Here is a 16,479-nt window from a genome sequence, read left to right as displayed (position 1 = left end):
TGCGGTACACAGAAGCTGCACCCCCCTCCTCGACCTCACCAGGGCTGCACTGCATGCCCAGCAGCCCCGTATCCCGGGTCCTTGTGCGCCAGGCAAACCGTCCGGGCCAGGCATAGACAGTGGGGACAAGAAGCAGTTTGCCTCTTCCTGTCTTCTGCTTTCTCTGCCAGTTTCTGTCTGCTCTGCTCGCCCGCCGGGAGGCTCCACGCAGAGCCGGCATCTGGAGGGCAGCTGCTGCTGCCAGCCCCACCTGCTAGGATGTCTTCCTGCATCCAGACTGTCGCCCCCTTCACTCCCAAACTCTTCCCTAGGAGGCATCTTAGTCCAGTTGTTCTGAATGCAGCAAAACTCCCCAGGGAGACTCTCCCTTGAAAGGGAGGGCCTATGCCAGCCGACTCCATCTTGTTCTGTGTCCTCCACCTTGAGTGACTATGTCCCCGACATGACCCCTATTCCGGGAAAATCGCAGAAATCTCAGACTGTGCCTCCTCCCCTTGAGTAACTTCCCGCTCACCCGTTCAAACTTCCTGATCAAAACATGCCCAGCGATCTGCATAACAGGACTCTGACCCTTCCCCAGCCAATCGGCCGAGGTCACGACCCTTCCCCAGCCAATTGGCTGAGGCCACAGCCATTACCTCACCAACTGCCCCTAGACCCCAATAAAACCTTTGTGCTTTTGAAACTCGCTCTCTCTCCCTGGTATCTCACCGCTGCGTTGGTGCAGGTAGGGGATTGAGCTCGAGCTAGCTCGAATAAAGGCTCTTTTGCTTTTTGCATTGGACTCGGCTCCCTAGTGGTCTTTGGGGATCACGAATTTTGGGCATAACACCCTCACACGGGTGGTGGTTGGGGGGGTGGTAGCCAAGGGTGAGAATTGCATCAAGAGCCACGGGCAGTATTTCTCAGGCTCTGCCTGCAGCTGCCCTCCCCTCGAGTCCCTGGAGTTCCTCTCAGACCATCTTGAGTCTCTGAGAGTGACTCTCTCATGCAGTGCTCATTTCCCTCTTGAGCTGCTGGGCTGTGTGAGTGCTCTGGGCTGCTGCCAATAATCGGACTGGCAGGCAGGCCATGGAAGATGACAGAAGGTCCCGGGCTACTGGCGCTTCACTGTGCACATCCAAGAGAAGGTCCTGGGTGGTGCTTGTGCCAAAGGCACTGAAAACATCGCCATCAAGCCTGCTGCAGTCCACACTGCCTTGAGTAACTAGTGGGAGTCACATACGCTGTGTGTATATACTGGCAGGGCCCGGGGGGTGCATACATTCATTCTTTTACGTTATGGTGACTATCCTTCTCTGGTCAGTTTTCACTTCCTTTTCAGAGGCTGGACCTTGCAAGAACACGGGAGAGGAGGATGCCCACCCTCCTCTAGGACTCGGAGAAGGGGTGTGCAGAGCAAACGTCTTCCCAGTGCTCCTACTGGGAGGGCAGGGGAAGGAACGAAACAGTGGGGCCGAAGCACAGCCCTAGTCAGAGATTCCTGCGGTTTCCCCCAATCACACTCAGAGCTGGAGAGCTGCCCCTGGAGGGGTAGAGACTGTGGAAGGCACTTATTCCAACCTTCTGCACAGGGCCCAGATCCTCTTCACAGTAATCCGGAGAGATAGCCTTCCAGCTGCCACCTGCGCATCTCCAGCGTGAGTGGGGAGGGGTCCAGAATGCGGCCCAACATGCCTGTTGTGGCACCCACACTTGGGTGTCAGGCCCTCCCCGGTTTACTTGAAACAGACATTGCTGTCTCCCAACACGCTTGAGTTCCTAGGAATAGATTGCAGGGACAGCCGCATGCCTCCCAACGTCCCCAGCTAACTCAGGCCATCTCTGGGAGTTGACACTTTCTTCTCGTAGCGCTATTTATTGCCAGGCTTCCAGCACACAGGAGCTGGCATGCCATTAAAGTGACAAAGGGGAATAAGAAACAGGTGAGGGTCCTAGGAGAAAAAGGCACAGAATATGCACCTACTAAGAGGCCGGAGGGAGGGATTAACAAGAGTGGCTTCAAACTTTGTTTTCCATCTTCTTTTCCATCTGGGGTTCAAGTGTGGAGAGAAGATGATCATTCACTCATCCCTTCACCCAACATTTATTGAATGCCTACTGTGTGCGGGGCAAAGGCGGGGATCCGGTGATGGATCTGCCCAGGGGACCTCACCATCTTGTCAAGGGTGAAATCCATGACGTCGATAAATGTCATAGATAGATAGAATGTGATCAGTGCAATGACAGAGGTGTGCCCCTGGAAAGGGGTCCCAGCTGGCACGTAGTGGAGGAAACGAGCAGGCAGGGGTCCAGGCACGCAGGCTTCAGGAAGAGGCCAAGTAGCAGTTGGCCTGGGGAGGGGCATAGGTGAGGGTTCTAAACAGAGCAGAATTGTTAGCAAAAGCGCAGAGATGTACAGGTTGGGACGAGCCGTGTGGGTGCGGTTATAATGGAGAGACTGGGGCGCCTGGGTGGCTCAGTCCGCTAAGCATCAACTTCGGCTCAGGACATGATCTCAGAGTTTGTGGGTTTGAGCCCTGCGACAGGCTCTGTACTGACAGCTCAGAGCCCAGAGCCTGCTTTGGATTCTGTGTCTCCCTCTCTCTCTGCCTCTGCTTGTGCTTTATCTCTCTGTCAAAAATAAATAAATATATATATATATATATATATATATATTTTTTTTTTTTTAAAGAATGGAGAGACCAAGATGGCGGTGTGGAGGGAGGCAGGCTGTGATGGCCTCAAATACCACGTGGAGGACCTTGGACTTTATCCTCCAGGCTGTGGGAGAGTACTGAGGGTCTGTGAGGAAGGGGTAGGCCTCAGAGGAGGGTTCAATGACCACTTTGTCAAGGAACATGAACCCACATGAGGGAATAGCGCAGTGGACCTATAGAATGCATCCAATGCTTTCAAGTAGGAAAAGCAAGGGTTCACACATCTGCCCATCTGGTTAAAGGGACTTCTTCACTTTGGTAGGAAATAGCAGCAGCGAGACCCAACCCAGGTTATTTAGAACTTTGATTCAGTGTCTTCTTTCTCAGAAACGAATTCAACACCATTTTGTTTTTATTTTTTTGTTTTGTTTTTGTTTTTGCTTTTTTTGTTTTTGGTTTTTTTTTTGTTTCAGCTGTGGACTTGAGACTGGAGCTGCTGTCCCTTTCAGTTATTTGATCTGTATCTGCATATATTCCCTGCCCCCCCCACCCCTTCCTTCACTTCCTCCCTCCCTCCTGATGAAGATTTTTGGGGTGATAGTGGGGTTCGTGGGGTCCAGAGCCAATGGCAGAGAAAGAATTCTTGAAGACGTCTTTGGTGCAAAAAGGTGATTTTATTGAAGTCACAGGGACAGGACCCATGGACAGAGAGCTGCCCTGGGACCCTGAGAAGAGACTGGTTATATACCATGGAGATGGGGGAGGGAAAGTCGGGGGGAAGTTTCTAGTGAGACTTTCATATGCTAAATAAGACTCCGGAGGCTACCTGAGGCCTAGCTATTGTCAAGCTATGGTTGTTTTTCCCTCTAGCGAAACATTAGCATTAAGACAGCAGGGAGTTTCTGGAGAAAGGTTTTACTCTGCCTGCCTCAAGTATTTGTCAATGGGCTGTGTGCAAGTTATAAGGAAATTTAATTCTATCTGCCTTTTCCTTCTTGCCTTTGTTCCTCACGTCACTATGAGGGGATGATGGAAACTTGGGTCCTGCAGGTCGAGGATCTCTATCAGTTAACCCTTTGTTTTCCCCCTTTCCTTTGTTTCTGGGCAGCCGGAAGTGCCTGAGGAATAGCACACATATCCCACCGGGTTGGGGGCGGGGGGGGGGGGGGTGTTTGTGGCCTGTCAGCTTGCCTTATCCCTTCCTTCACTTCTACCTTGCCACTGTCCTTTCTTCCTGCCTCCCTCTCTCCATTCTTCCCTGTTTCCCTTCCCACTTCCCCCTTCCCTCCCTCTCCCCAACCCCAACTCCTTTCCTTCCACATTAACTGCCCATTAATAAATGCAGGCAAAAATGCATTAGTAATTCTTCCTACTATGGCCTGTGTGCCTTCTAGTAAAGGCCTGTGCCTTTTCCTGAAGTTTCCTGAAATCATTCATCCTTAGATGAGGCCAGCTAGGCTGAACTCCTTTGTTGGTAAAAACAGAAGAGAGTAAAGAATGGAAATAAGCCTCAAGCTGGGAATTAGCCCTCCTCCTCATAGAATTAGGTTATGGAGGGCCCCAATATGGGGGAAATGCGGATCAGAGTTTTGTGGTATAAGCCATCAATCAAGTAGGTAATCAAGAGGCAGACTCTCAATCTTGGCTCTTCTCTCAACACAGTGTCTACTGCCATCAATTAACAGGTTGGTCTTTCTTGGAGACAACATTGGTTTGGTTAGCAATACAGGGACCTGCCCCCTCCACCCCCCCACCCTCCCCTGCCCCCCACCCCCACACTCCTCCGCCCCCCCCACCCCCACCCCGTCCCCCACCGCCCCGGCTGCCATGCTGGAACAGTGAGGCTGCTCCCCAAGGTCCAACTTTCCCTTCTACTTCTATCCTCAACTTGCAATTTTACACTTGTCTGTTTGCCAGGCCCAAGAATGGGGTCGTCATAGGGATTTGCCAGCCACAACAGATCTTAAAAAGCAGAGTCTCATTATGTCAGAGCCAGAAAGGGCCTTAGAGATGAGCTTCGCATTCATTCAGGATATTTTTAGGGAACACCTGTTTGCCAGGCTTTGCTCTAACTTCTGGCCCTGGCACTCAGGGGAATAAAGAATAGGGCACACTGTTCTCTGGATTTCCCTTTTTGTCTTGGCCACTAGAGACATTCTGAACCTCTTCTCCATTGAACTGAGCCTACTGAATTTTTCAGAAATTCCACTAAATTTTCTGGTCTTTCAGTTATCTACTTGAGACAGGTCTTCTGCTCATTTAAAATAGTTTCATTTGTGTCTGTATGTAGGTTTTCCAATTGTCTTATTCTCCTTCCCTCTCTCCTTCCCTCTGTCCTTCCATCCCTTCCTTCCTTCCTTCTTACCTTCCCTCCTTCCCCTATTATTCATTGCCTACTATGTGCCAGGCTTGGCTGGGGCACTGAGATAAATTAAGTGGCTTATAATCAAGTAGGAGATAAATAAAAAAAGAGGAGTGACTATGGAAAAAGAGTCAGGTGTTCATTGGAATGTGAAAGCAAAGTCTAAAGCCCCTCCCCCACAAGACTCCTCCCCCCAGATTGCAGTGGCACTTTGACTTCATGAAAGTTCCATTCAGTTAAACTGTCCTTTGGCCTGTCAAAGCCTCTCAACACTTGCATCCCTTCAGAGACACAGCACTGGCTTCTCTCCGTGTGTGTCTGAAGGCACTTTAAAACCCGAGGCTAAAATCTATTTTCTCCAATGTTCATCATTTCCCCCCTTCTCCATGTAGTTTTTATGAGGCTTGCTCCACTCTTCAGTATGAATTTCACATTGACTTGGGGTCAGAAGTTTTCTAGGGGAACAGAAAAGGAACAGAAAGGGAACAGGTAGCCCTTTCTGTAATACAAGCGTGAGGAGAAAGTTACTTTGAGGAATTGGCACAAAGGTGGATTTCCCAGGCAATTTGTGGCTGAACAGGGCCTGGAGGGATACAAGGACCCATGTAGATCATCCAAATCTTGAGGTCTAGTTACATGCATCTATTAGGCAAAAAAACAGTAGGACATCAATCTAGTGTTGTTTAGGTAAATATTTTTTTGATCTACTTCTGTACTGCAGAGGTGTTTACTGAATAGCTGAGGCTAAATTTAGAAGTCAGCTTTTAGTAGTTGGACTAACCTCATGCTTTTGATGTGATTGGTCAGAATCATTTTCAAGAGAGTACCGCTATCCTTAGTTTTCAACAGCCCCAAAAGAAGGTCACCTTGGAGAAGTGGTTTTCAATGGTCATTCCCTCAGAGACCATGCTCTCAGCCCACCCTCAAACCATGCACATACCTCATACACCCACAAAGCGTCTCTGACCTGTCCAATGTAGCTCTTGCCGGTTTTCACAATCCATTTCCAAAGCTAAGCAAAACAAAGAGATCACTCTCTTGGCTGATAGGAAATAGTAGTACTATGTTTAGAGAAAAAGCCAAGGAAATAAATATATGGATTTCTTACTCCATCTTCCCCTACTACTCCCACAAGAACTCAATCAAATTCTAGAAATTGTTAAAATTTTAAAAAGTCAACGATGAGGTGAAAGGTAGTGACCAAGATTAAGCCTTAAGAAAATACATCCAAGAGCCCAGAAAGTATCTGTTGTGAGTGCTGAATGCCCAGAGTGCCAAGACCCAAAGCAAGAGTGGAGGGTACAAAATGCCCTCATTGCCATAAGTGGTGGGGGAGGGAAGGTGAGGGAAGAGGAAAGACAGTCAAAAGCCACCAAACAGGGGCACAAAGAATCTCCCTATTTAGATTTCCCTCAAAATTCAATAAAGTAATAAAAAGTCACAAATGAGATTTAACACGTACCTTAAAAGACCCCCACAAACAGCAGTGGGAAGGGAAATACTATGAATACACATGACTATTAGGTTTTATGGAGAACAGGAGATTGGGTGATGGGAAGGCATTGGGCAATATTCTACCAAGCTTCTGAGTTAGATTTTGTGACATTTTTTCCTAATCATATTCATAATCAGAAGTTGGTCAGATCTCTCCTTTTCCCTTCTCTCCACCTTGCCATTTCTCTTCTCTACTTGCGTTTATTTCTCTCATGACTTAGGGACAAGGTCTTTGGAGTGAGCTGGTTTGGGCTTCAGTCTTGACTTTGGCACTTACTAGCTTTGTGACCTTAGGCAAATTAATCTTGTTTGGCATGTATTTCCTCTTCTGGAAAACAGGAATGATAATCCTTGTCTCACAAGATTACTGTGAGCTTAAATGGAGCTATTATATGCAAATCCTTCATACTTGTTGGCACCTGTAGGCACTCAATAAATATAGGTTTTCTTCCTAGAAGAATGGCTTATTTCCAAAGCTAAGCCCTGTACTTGTGCCCTCAACAATCCTGTTCTTTCCTGATTTTCCCGTTCTTTCCTCCTCTCTTACATCTTCAACCTTCCTAACTTCTTGAGACTTAGTGGTCCCCTCCTTGTGACTTGGAAGTTGTGGGAAAGGATCAGTCAGGCAATGAAATACCTGTGCATTCTTTAGAAAACTTGGATCCAGAGATGGCTAGAAAAGGATTGGTTGCTCTGGGTCCATTTGTCCATCCATGAGACAAGGCCATGAGAATGGGTAAGAGCCTTCTACCCAAGCATGAGGAGCAAGAAGACTAGAACCTTAAGTCACACCAAAGGAAGAAGCAAAACCAGCAGGAGTTAGTAAAGTAGGGGTAGGGGGAGGGACGCAGAAACCAGAGCTAGGGCTAGAACAGGGTGGGAGATTTTTGAGAAAGAAGTAGTAAATAAAGCATTCGTGTAAGGTCTGAAAAGTGTCCACTGAGCCTGGGCTTGTCATTTAGGAGGTGACCGGTAACCATTGCCAGAACACTTTCAGTGGTAGAGGAGAGAGGGGCTTGGTTGCAGTGAGCTTAAAAGGGGCAGTTAAAGGGGTAAGCAGAGGCGATTTCTTTGGCAAACTTGGTGGAGAAGATGAAGCAGTTGCATGGGAAGGTGGAAGACCAGTGGGAACTTTGCTTTTTCCACAAGTGTGGATAGCAGCCCTGGGCACAGTTTAAAGCTGTACAGAGGGTACCTGTTGAGAGAGTTTGAGAATACCAGGAGAGAGGAAGCTCTGGGGAGAGGCAGGGTCTCGGGTCAGAAAGAGGGGAGAGAGGCTGGATGTGGAGAGCTTTGGTGGTGGGCTAGCCTCAAACATGAGGATAGATTACATTCCTTGAAGGAAATGGAGTGAGGGTGGATGCGGATTTGGATACATTCATAGGTGCAGGGAATCTTGCCTGACCCTTTTGAGGGCTTTACTTTCCTTCTCTGAAGTAGGAAGACAGAATGTCTGCTGAGGGCAGGAAGCTGGGGATGTGATGGGGATTTGGTAAAAGTGATGAGGGTTTGGAATAGCTGTGGTGGGATATGAAAAGGTTGCCTGGGACACTGAGATCCCAAGAGAAGCTGCAGATCCTGGATGGTGACTTTCTCAAGCAGTGCTCAACGGCACAGGGGTAGGAAGAGGGGGAGAATGTTTAAATTGGTCAAGGTTGGATATAGGACAGTGGTGGGGCTGGAAGATAAGAAGGGGCTAGGGCATTGAGGATGTCAGGAGGGGTTGGGAAGGATTCACTGTGAATCTCACTATGAGTCTTTCCAGAATAGGAAGAGAAGCCACCGAGAGAGGTGTGGCTGGGAGGGAAGAAGAGTACAGGGTCAATGAGACTGAAGAGCTGGTATAGGCCAGGGAAGAATTAAGAGTTGGATGGACAGTGGGAGATGGCGGCCAGAACTTGGGATTTAACATTTCAAACATTTCAAACATTTTAGGGGTTGGCAAGGCCCACACAGAGGGTCTGGCTGTTGGAGGGATAGAGTTCAGGCTTTTCCAGCATACCTTTATTAAGCTTGCTTATTGTTCAAGCCAGTACCATAACCACACTTGTCTGCACCTTAATGGAGAAATCCACTTGTCCAAGAAATCTTTGGTAGTGGGGGACAAGGGTGTTCAAAACACTTTCCTTTCCCCCTTGCATTTAGGGATTCTGAGTATGAGTCCCTTTGTCTTTCTCTCTTCTCTTCCTTTTATAACACTGAGTAACTTTTTAAAAAGGTCACCCTGACAATTACAGGAAGTTTACAGACTTTTCATATGTGAGGATATTTTCCTTTATCTTAATTCTTAGGTTCTTGTTCAGCTGGGCAGGTCCAAGATTTTGCTTCTGACTATGGTTGTCTGGGACAACAGAAAGAATATCCTTCAAGGGCAAGCACAATCTTTCACGCAGGTGACAGAAGTTGGCTTCTTACCTGTCATAGAGTTGTTGTTGTGTGGTTTGACCCCCATCCTGTCGCTGGGACTGTGATTCGTTGCTGGATTCTCAGGTTCTGCACTTTTATCAGGAAATCTGCTGTTTCCTGTAAGCAGTCACTGCAGAGGAAGTATATGTTTTTGCTAAAATTTCCCCTTTTGGCCGTTTGCTCTTTCCCCAAAGCTTGCAAATTGAGAAGGCAGAGGAATTGTAAATGAGTTCTGAATTTGGGCCAAGTGGAATCCAAATCCAGACACCATGGAGCTTCTGTGATTCTTCCATAAATAACTTTCCCTTTCTGGTATGGTAGAATGTTCCCTCAACTGGAAGGACAAGTCATGTGGGCCTCAGTGTCCACTGTGGTCTGAGAGTGTGGGGTATGATCTCTTGTAACCTTGATGAGGTATGGTGTAGGGGTATCTGAGCATACCTGTATACTTTTATCCATTTTATTTAAGTAGATATTACAAAGGAATGGGCATCTTTGATAGGTTCAAGAGTAGGTGCAAATACTTCATTAGAAAGGAAGTAAATGTATCCTCCCTAAGCATCCTTAATTCATGTATGTCCTGTAATCATATAACACTAGAAATTAGGAACAAAGGAGTCTTGTTACTGTGACCTGTTGAATGAATCTGCCCTGTGGTTTATAATTGCATTTTTAGTGTTGAATGCAGACAGAGTCTAGTTACTGGTTTCCTAATGCCTTCAGCAGGCATTAATCAACTACAGAGGCATTGGCAATATAATCTCCTTTTCTCCTCCTGAAAACCCTTCCTCTTTTTCCCAACATTTTGGATTCCAAGAGAAAGTAGTTTGAAAAAATCAATGGCTCTGTTTTAGTTTTGTTCTGGTTCTGTTTCTGGAGTGGTTTTGGTACCTGGTTTTCTTTTGGTTTCAATATGGTGAGAATATGGAATCTAATTTTTTTTTTTTAGCCCTTTTAGCTTCTGGAAGGACCTGGGATATGCTCTCTACTATATGTCACTTCCTGTCTGTCTTGTGCTCTCTTCCCTTTTCCTTCCACATTTTGCTGAATATTCAGGGCATGAAAGTACTGGAATTCCTTCATAATATACCCTGGTCAGGGGTGAGCTCTTTACCACCACGTTAAATTTTGCTTACGTTGGACCACCATCAGGCAAAATTGATTTTAGTGAGTTTTTTCAATCAATAGGACCCAGAAGATGCCAAGGCCAGAACGGTCAAGGTTCTTGCTATCCAAAATATAGACCATGGTCCAGTCACGTCAGGGACATTGTGTAGGAGTTCCTTAGAAATCCCAAATCCTAACCCCAGCCCAGACCTAAGAATATGCATTTTATGAATATATACTCAGGTGATTCATACACATGTTAAAGCACAGAAAGTGCTGACTGAGATGGCATGTTAGAAACCCATTGGCCCAGATAGCATTTTTTTTCTTTCACCCTGTCTGATTCATGACTGCCAGAGTTAGTCTGCTTCAGAGGCTGTTGGTCTTTGGTTTTTGTTTTGTTTTTTAGTTCAGAGAGGGAGAGAAATGGGGACCATTGGAAATCTGTTGAAGGACAACAGAAAGCCCTCTTGGAGGTACTGGAATTATGGGAATTTGTCCCATCTGCTTGGTGTCCCAGTCTGCCATCTTGCTGCCAATCTCTTGTGAAGTGCTTGGATGTCACTCCATTCTGAGAAAAGAAAAACATGTAGGTAGAAAAAATATATGACAGCTCTGGCTTCCATCCTAAGATTTATAGATGCCAAATGCAGCCTAAGAATGGTAATTACCAATGGGTTTTCAGGATATGAAGGAGAAACCTGTTTTGATAACTCTTATTAATTACATATTAGCACATTCATTTTGGACAGCAGTGTCGGGAAACTATTAAGAGAAATAACATTAGTGTGTTTTGTGGCATTCTGGTATAGGCAGGACATTATCTGTCTGTGGTCTCCTCCTGAGGCTTGGGTAAGTGATGACCTGAGATGGAACTAGAACAGTCTTTTCAGTAAGAAGCCTTTTTCTTCTGTACTGCACTGTAACGTGGTGAGATGCACTGATTATGACGCTTATGATTCAGAAGGTGAGGACACAGTGATCCATCTCTTAAATGAAACCCACATCACTTTGGTGGCCATAAACTCAGATAGTCCTTGTTAGTGACTAAGTGTTTGGGGGTATGTGAACACATACAAAAACCTTGGATTGAATATTTTGAATGATCATTTGTCATCCTTTTGAAACATCCATGTTCATTTCATGGGCATCCATCACTCCCCTCTCCACTCCAGGTTGATGAGTTGAATTACGTGCAAATATACCTGGATTCTTTGTCTCTCAGAGACATGTTCCCTCAAATGCCCACACTGGCAGTAATGGGGGACTGGTAACAGGTTTAAATCAATGAGGGACTTCTTTTATCTCTCTCTATTGTCAAATTGCTTACAAAGAGAAGGGCAAAAGACTGAGGAATCTCCACAAATCAAAATTATAATCTTCAGGTCTTATCACACATACTTACACAATTTCAAGAAAGAACAGTTCTTTATTAGTTTAAAAACACATGCTCAGTATTAAATTTGAGTAGCATCAGGGGGAAGAAAAGTAACAAAACACCTGCAGTCATGTCTGTGCAAAAATAATATATTTTAGTTTATATTTAGCTTCTCCCTCTCCCAGATTTATCTACAAATACATATAACGCATATAATATTTATATTGTTTTTAAAATTTTTTTTGTTAATTTTTTTTTGAGAGAGACAGAGACAGAGCACAAGCGGGCGAGGGGCAGAGAGACATAGAATCTGAAGCAGGCTCTGAGCTGTCAGCACAGAGCCTGACGTGGGGCTCGAACCCACCAACTGTGAGATTATGACTTGAGCCAAAGTCAGATGCTTAACTGACTGAGCCACCCAGGTGCCCCTATATTGTTTTAATAAAAATGTTACCATGGTAACATACTTTGCCTGCCTTTGCATTTAGCAATGCATTACATTTTCTCACATTAATAAATACCCTTTGCTATGATGTTTAATGGCTGCACCCTGTGCAGTTTAGATTTCTCCAAGAAACGGGGATAACAATAGGTATGGGTCTAATTAAAATGAGGAACAAGAAGAGAAAAAAAGCCTCTTAGTCCCAGGAGCATTGCATTTCACTAAATTCATTTCTCCTGGGAAATCATATGACTGAATGGCAATTTGGTTTCTTGTTTTTGTAACTTGTTATGACTACACATGTAAAGTTGCATACACTTGACTCCATCTATCATTTTTGGAAATGATTTGGGGCTCCAGACGTTCTCTTGTTACCAAGATTCTCAGATGTCTCAACCTCCATCTGCTTTCCATCTGCTTCTTGAAGTACCTGATGGATGCATATGCAAAGCCTAAATTATGTAAGTTGATACTGAGTAGGGAGACAAACTAGCTGAGGAGAAAAAGCATTCGTTCTTCCCTATCTCGGTTTGTAAAAATGAGCCGCCCTTTTTTGTTGCCCGCGTTTATTTTGGACGATGGCTTATATAGGTGATCTGAAAGTTTGTGACTTTATGACTTTTAGGATATGCCATATAACCTTCCAGAAGCAGAGCTGGCATCATGAATCTCCCCAGCTGGACACATGAATGTGGTTGCTAACTTCCCAGTGGAGGAACTTCAAAGTACATGGCCCGGCACATCATGACCCCACCCCTGTCCGCTCTTATTTCATGATGCTTCCCTACAATAATCTTGCAATCCATGGGTCCATTCATACCGGGGAGACTAGCTCCTATGGGTCTGGGGAAATCCTTGACAGGCTTCCTCCTCCAATAGGACCCTCCTTCTTTTTTCTTCCCCTTGTAAATCCCACCCATCCTTACTCAAGATTCAGTCCTCCATGTAGTCATGCAGCCTTCTGGACTTCCCAGCTCATGAAGCTTACTGCCACAAGTGGGAGTCTCTTGGCTGGTATTCCTCAGAGGCTTGATTGCGTGTTTATCTGTGCATACTTGGTTATATGCCTATGTGTAGGGACACATCCCCAAGAAAAGCAATAACCTTTTTCCATGTACAAGTCAGATTTCCCATAAGTTGACCAAAAAAAAAAAAAAAAAGCTTTAGAATATATTTCTTTTGCTTTTCACAGAAGCCACTTAAAAGCCTCGCAAATCACACTGAAGTCATAAAGGTGGGAATGGATTCTACATCTTTTGAATCGGCCATGGCTGGCCACAAAATGAATTAGAATCTCCGTGTTTTCTCTCTTTTGTCCTCAGAAAGACTTGTACCCTTCACTTCAACTGTAGTCTCCAATCACAATGAAAATGTAATAGGATGCATGTGGGCAGGCAGAAAGGGAATAAGGCACAAAATATGGCAATAGTGTGAGCTGATGAAGAAAGAAACCAGATTCAGAAACATGGAGCTGGAAGCAAAAGTCTCCTCTTCTATCCCTCCTTCCCTCCTCTCTCTCCTTGATTTTCTATAATATATGCTCAACACTACTTTGTAGTTACTTAAGCCATACATAATTTTACATGCCTCTTAAATTTTTGTTGGTGTCTTTGGAAACAATTTGTGTAGGGGCAAATTTGCCCATGAGTATTTCATAACCCAGTGTAAATCTGCAGAGCTAAACTGTAAGACTCTAATAAACAGGGCCATGCTATTTATTTCCTAGTGTTCCCAGTAGTGCCTGGTACTGAATCCTTATGCAAAGTAGCTGCCCAATGTAATGGACTAACATACCTAACCTGTATGTAGAACATACCTATATGTCCTGCCAGACACAAACCTATAAAGGACCACACACTTCCATAAGGAATTTCTGCCTTCTTTGGGGAAGGTGGGCATAGGGGCAGTTAATTGGGAAACCCTTACTAGCAGAGGCTCCCTTATAAGAGCAGGAACATAGGGCCATCCCCCCCCCCCCCCCATCCCTGGCAACGCTGTCAAGTCTTGTGGTGGTGCTTGCTATGGGTAGGATGGGGAATAGCTCTTGACAAGATGAATGGATTGTCCTATACAGATGGATGGCTAGGGCCTCTGTACTCTTAAGGGAGTGAGGGAGGAGGGAATTAATGTTGAGAGCATAGACAATCACTATAGATAATGGAGGAAGAGAAGAATCCAGAGGCCCAGTCAAGAAAACTAGAGGCCCTTTGGGTTTAGGGAGAGGGAAATTCTTTTCTGTCTTCCAAGTGTTGACAACCTCAAACTCTCCCCTTCTTGTGAGCACCGGTATTCAGTGGGTGTAAGAAATTAGTATCTGCATTTAAGATGCTCCCTACCTCCTGTATCCAGGCCTCTGCTGGCGGCCTTCCCCTCTAGCAGAGCACTTGGGGTTCTCTCCTTACTGCTTCCTCCTCACCCCTTTTCTTAGTGGACAGTACTTTCCAATAACTATTTCTGTGAGTGTGAATCGCTCTCCAGCTGTACTTTCCCCCATGCAAATGCAGACAGATAATAAATGTTGGGAATAAAAGAGAGCTTCCTATTTCTCTGGTGTACTCTTCTGATCTTAGAGATGTACAGAGACACCCCAACGTCACATCTAATAGCGGTACTTCCGGGGGTGGGGGCAAGGCCAGACCTCCTTCCCTACTGCCTGAACAAGAGCTGTTCAAGTGGGGTTTTCTGGACTCACATTGGACCAAAGTACAGGCAGATGGTTAACCGTGGTTAACCTGCTGACTTTGACAACATGGGCGTCATCTGAATCGTCCAGACGTCAGTTTACCCAAATTATTTGGAATGCTCTCCACTCAAAGCTTTAGGTGGGGGACGCCTATGCTTCTATTCCCTCCAGAGACTCTTCCTGGTTAAAAGGAGTCAGAAAAATTGCCTCTCCCTTATTTTCTGAAGGTCATGGGATTGGTGTTACAGAGCAGAACAACTATGGATATGTGTTCTCCACTCCCCTAAAATGTGAACCTGACGGCTAGTAGCGGAGCTCCTGATCTTCACACGGCTTCTAAAGCAGCAAGTGGTGCTTCTGGCTGCTGCTTTCCCCTGTGGGTCTCCATCATCTTTGGGGTCAGCTCTTTGCTCCCGGGCCTAGTTGGCAGCCTGTCCTAGGCCTTGCCCCTGCCTGGAGCCCTGGGTTCCCAGGCTTCCGCCTTAGGAAAGATAGAAACTCCACAAGGACGGACACTTGTTTCATTTTCATACCCACCTGGGCCCAAGAAAAAGCCAGTGTTCAATTAACACTTGCAGACTTGACTTACTTGCGCTCCCTGCACAGAGCATTTCCTTTCTGATGTTAATTTGTGACACGTTCACCTAAGACAAACCCAGTCCAGGATTCCTCCATTGTGTGATTGGTTGACTTACACAGTTTCACTCTCCCAGTTTTCACGACCTCTTAAATTTCTCAAGGTGGCACAAAGGTCTAAAGCTGTGTTCCCACTCGGCCCACCAGAAGGCTTACTGCCAGATGATTAAAGAAAGGATTTGGTATTTTGGTGAACTCACTCTCCTTCCAGGAGGAGATACTGATCCAGCTCAGCTGAGACAGACAAAGCCTCACAGTGGCTTGAAGCCAGGAAACTCCACTGACATCAGAACTCATGGGGTCCCAAGTGTTATAGGACATATTGCTGGGTGTTGACACCCACACCTTCCCATTTGCTAGAAGATAAAGGAGGTCTGGAGTCATCTGCTTACACTGGTATCCAAGGGTGGAGGTGAATGGGACATTGTGGACACAAAAAGAGAAAAGCAAAGCTGATTCCTACCCACTCTCTTCCCCAAATTAAGAAATGATGCTCATGTCAAAGGATAAAGGGAAGCAGTCTGGACAGCTGAAAGGAAGGAGAAAGGTGGTGGGCACTCACTTTCACTGAGGACCCACTCTCAGCTTCACACTCCGCTGTGCTCTTTGGCATGAATTATATAATTGAACTCTTGTAAGAACTTGGCCAGGTAGAAAACTTATTTCCATTTTACAGATGCAGAAACCGATGTCCAGAGAAAAATCTATGGGCTTGTCCTAGGTAGACGCGGCTAGTAAGTGGCAAAGTCCCAGTCTTTCTGGCCCCAGAAAGTTTGTGTTTTTTGCATACTCTCATATTGCTTCTGTGTCCTGACTAAGGAAGTAAAAAATAGTATGCAGTGCTGTGGGGTTGAGAGAAGCAAATGGACATTCTGGAGACAAAAATCAGATTTTACGCATAGCAACGTTGGGCTTTCAGTTTTTTCTGACACTTATTACCATATTTTCTGCCCTGAATCCTGTGGGATCTCCTCTGCAGAAGTGGATCAGAATATTTAGAAATAACGACAACCTTAGGGGACTAATTCAGAATATATCAGCTACGTAGGCTAGTGAAAAAATGTATCAAGACTTCATAAATAAAAGTAGTATATATTTCCTGTGAAAAAGTAATAAAAAGGGCTTTTGGATTGGTGACTTTCAGCTTCAGTTGGTCCTGTGTAGTCACTAGCAGCCTCACTGCCAAATATTTGGCATGGAGCTTTAGAATGACTAAAACAGATGATAGTTTCTGTAACGTTTCCCCACAAACTCTAAAAGAAAATTGTCATTAGACATTTTATGATTGACCTTCTTTTGTGTTTTCACCATTTACTAAGTCTGGGGGAAGAT

The 16,479-nt window shown here is 45.5% G+C and overlaps 1 protein-coding gene across 4 annotated transcripts in view; it reads right to left on the bottom strand.

Annotated features, from left to right (window-relative positions):
• GPR65 (G protein-coupled receptor 65) overlaps nt 1-16,479 on the bottom strand; it is a 143,255-nt gene that overhangs the window by 8,317 nt on the left and 118,459 nt on the right. For 3 of the 4 annotated variants that reach the window (XR_005791110.1, XR_005791111.1, XR_005791113.1), the window contains 2 exons: nt 8,911-9,031; nt 4,984-6,013 (listed from right to left, as the gene is read on the bottom strand). The gene's annotated coding sequence lies outside the window, so the exon portion shown is untranslated. Of the gene's footprint in view, nt 1-4,983; nt 6,014-8,910; nt 9,032-16,479 lie in introns of those variants that run through there. The other variant, XR_005791112.1, reaches the window with a different exon arrangement.

This window comes from Herpailurus yagouaroundi, unplaced genomic scaffold (assembly GCF_014898765.1).
Source record: "Herpailurus yagouaroundi ecotype Mexico unplaced genomic scaffold, PumYag 141, whole genome shotgun sequence".
Lineage (NCBI taxonomy): Eukaryota > Metazoa > Chordata > Mammalia > Carnivora > Felidae > Herpailurus > Herpailurus yagouaroundi.
This window is presented reverse-complemented; position numbering and strand designations above follow the sequence as displayed.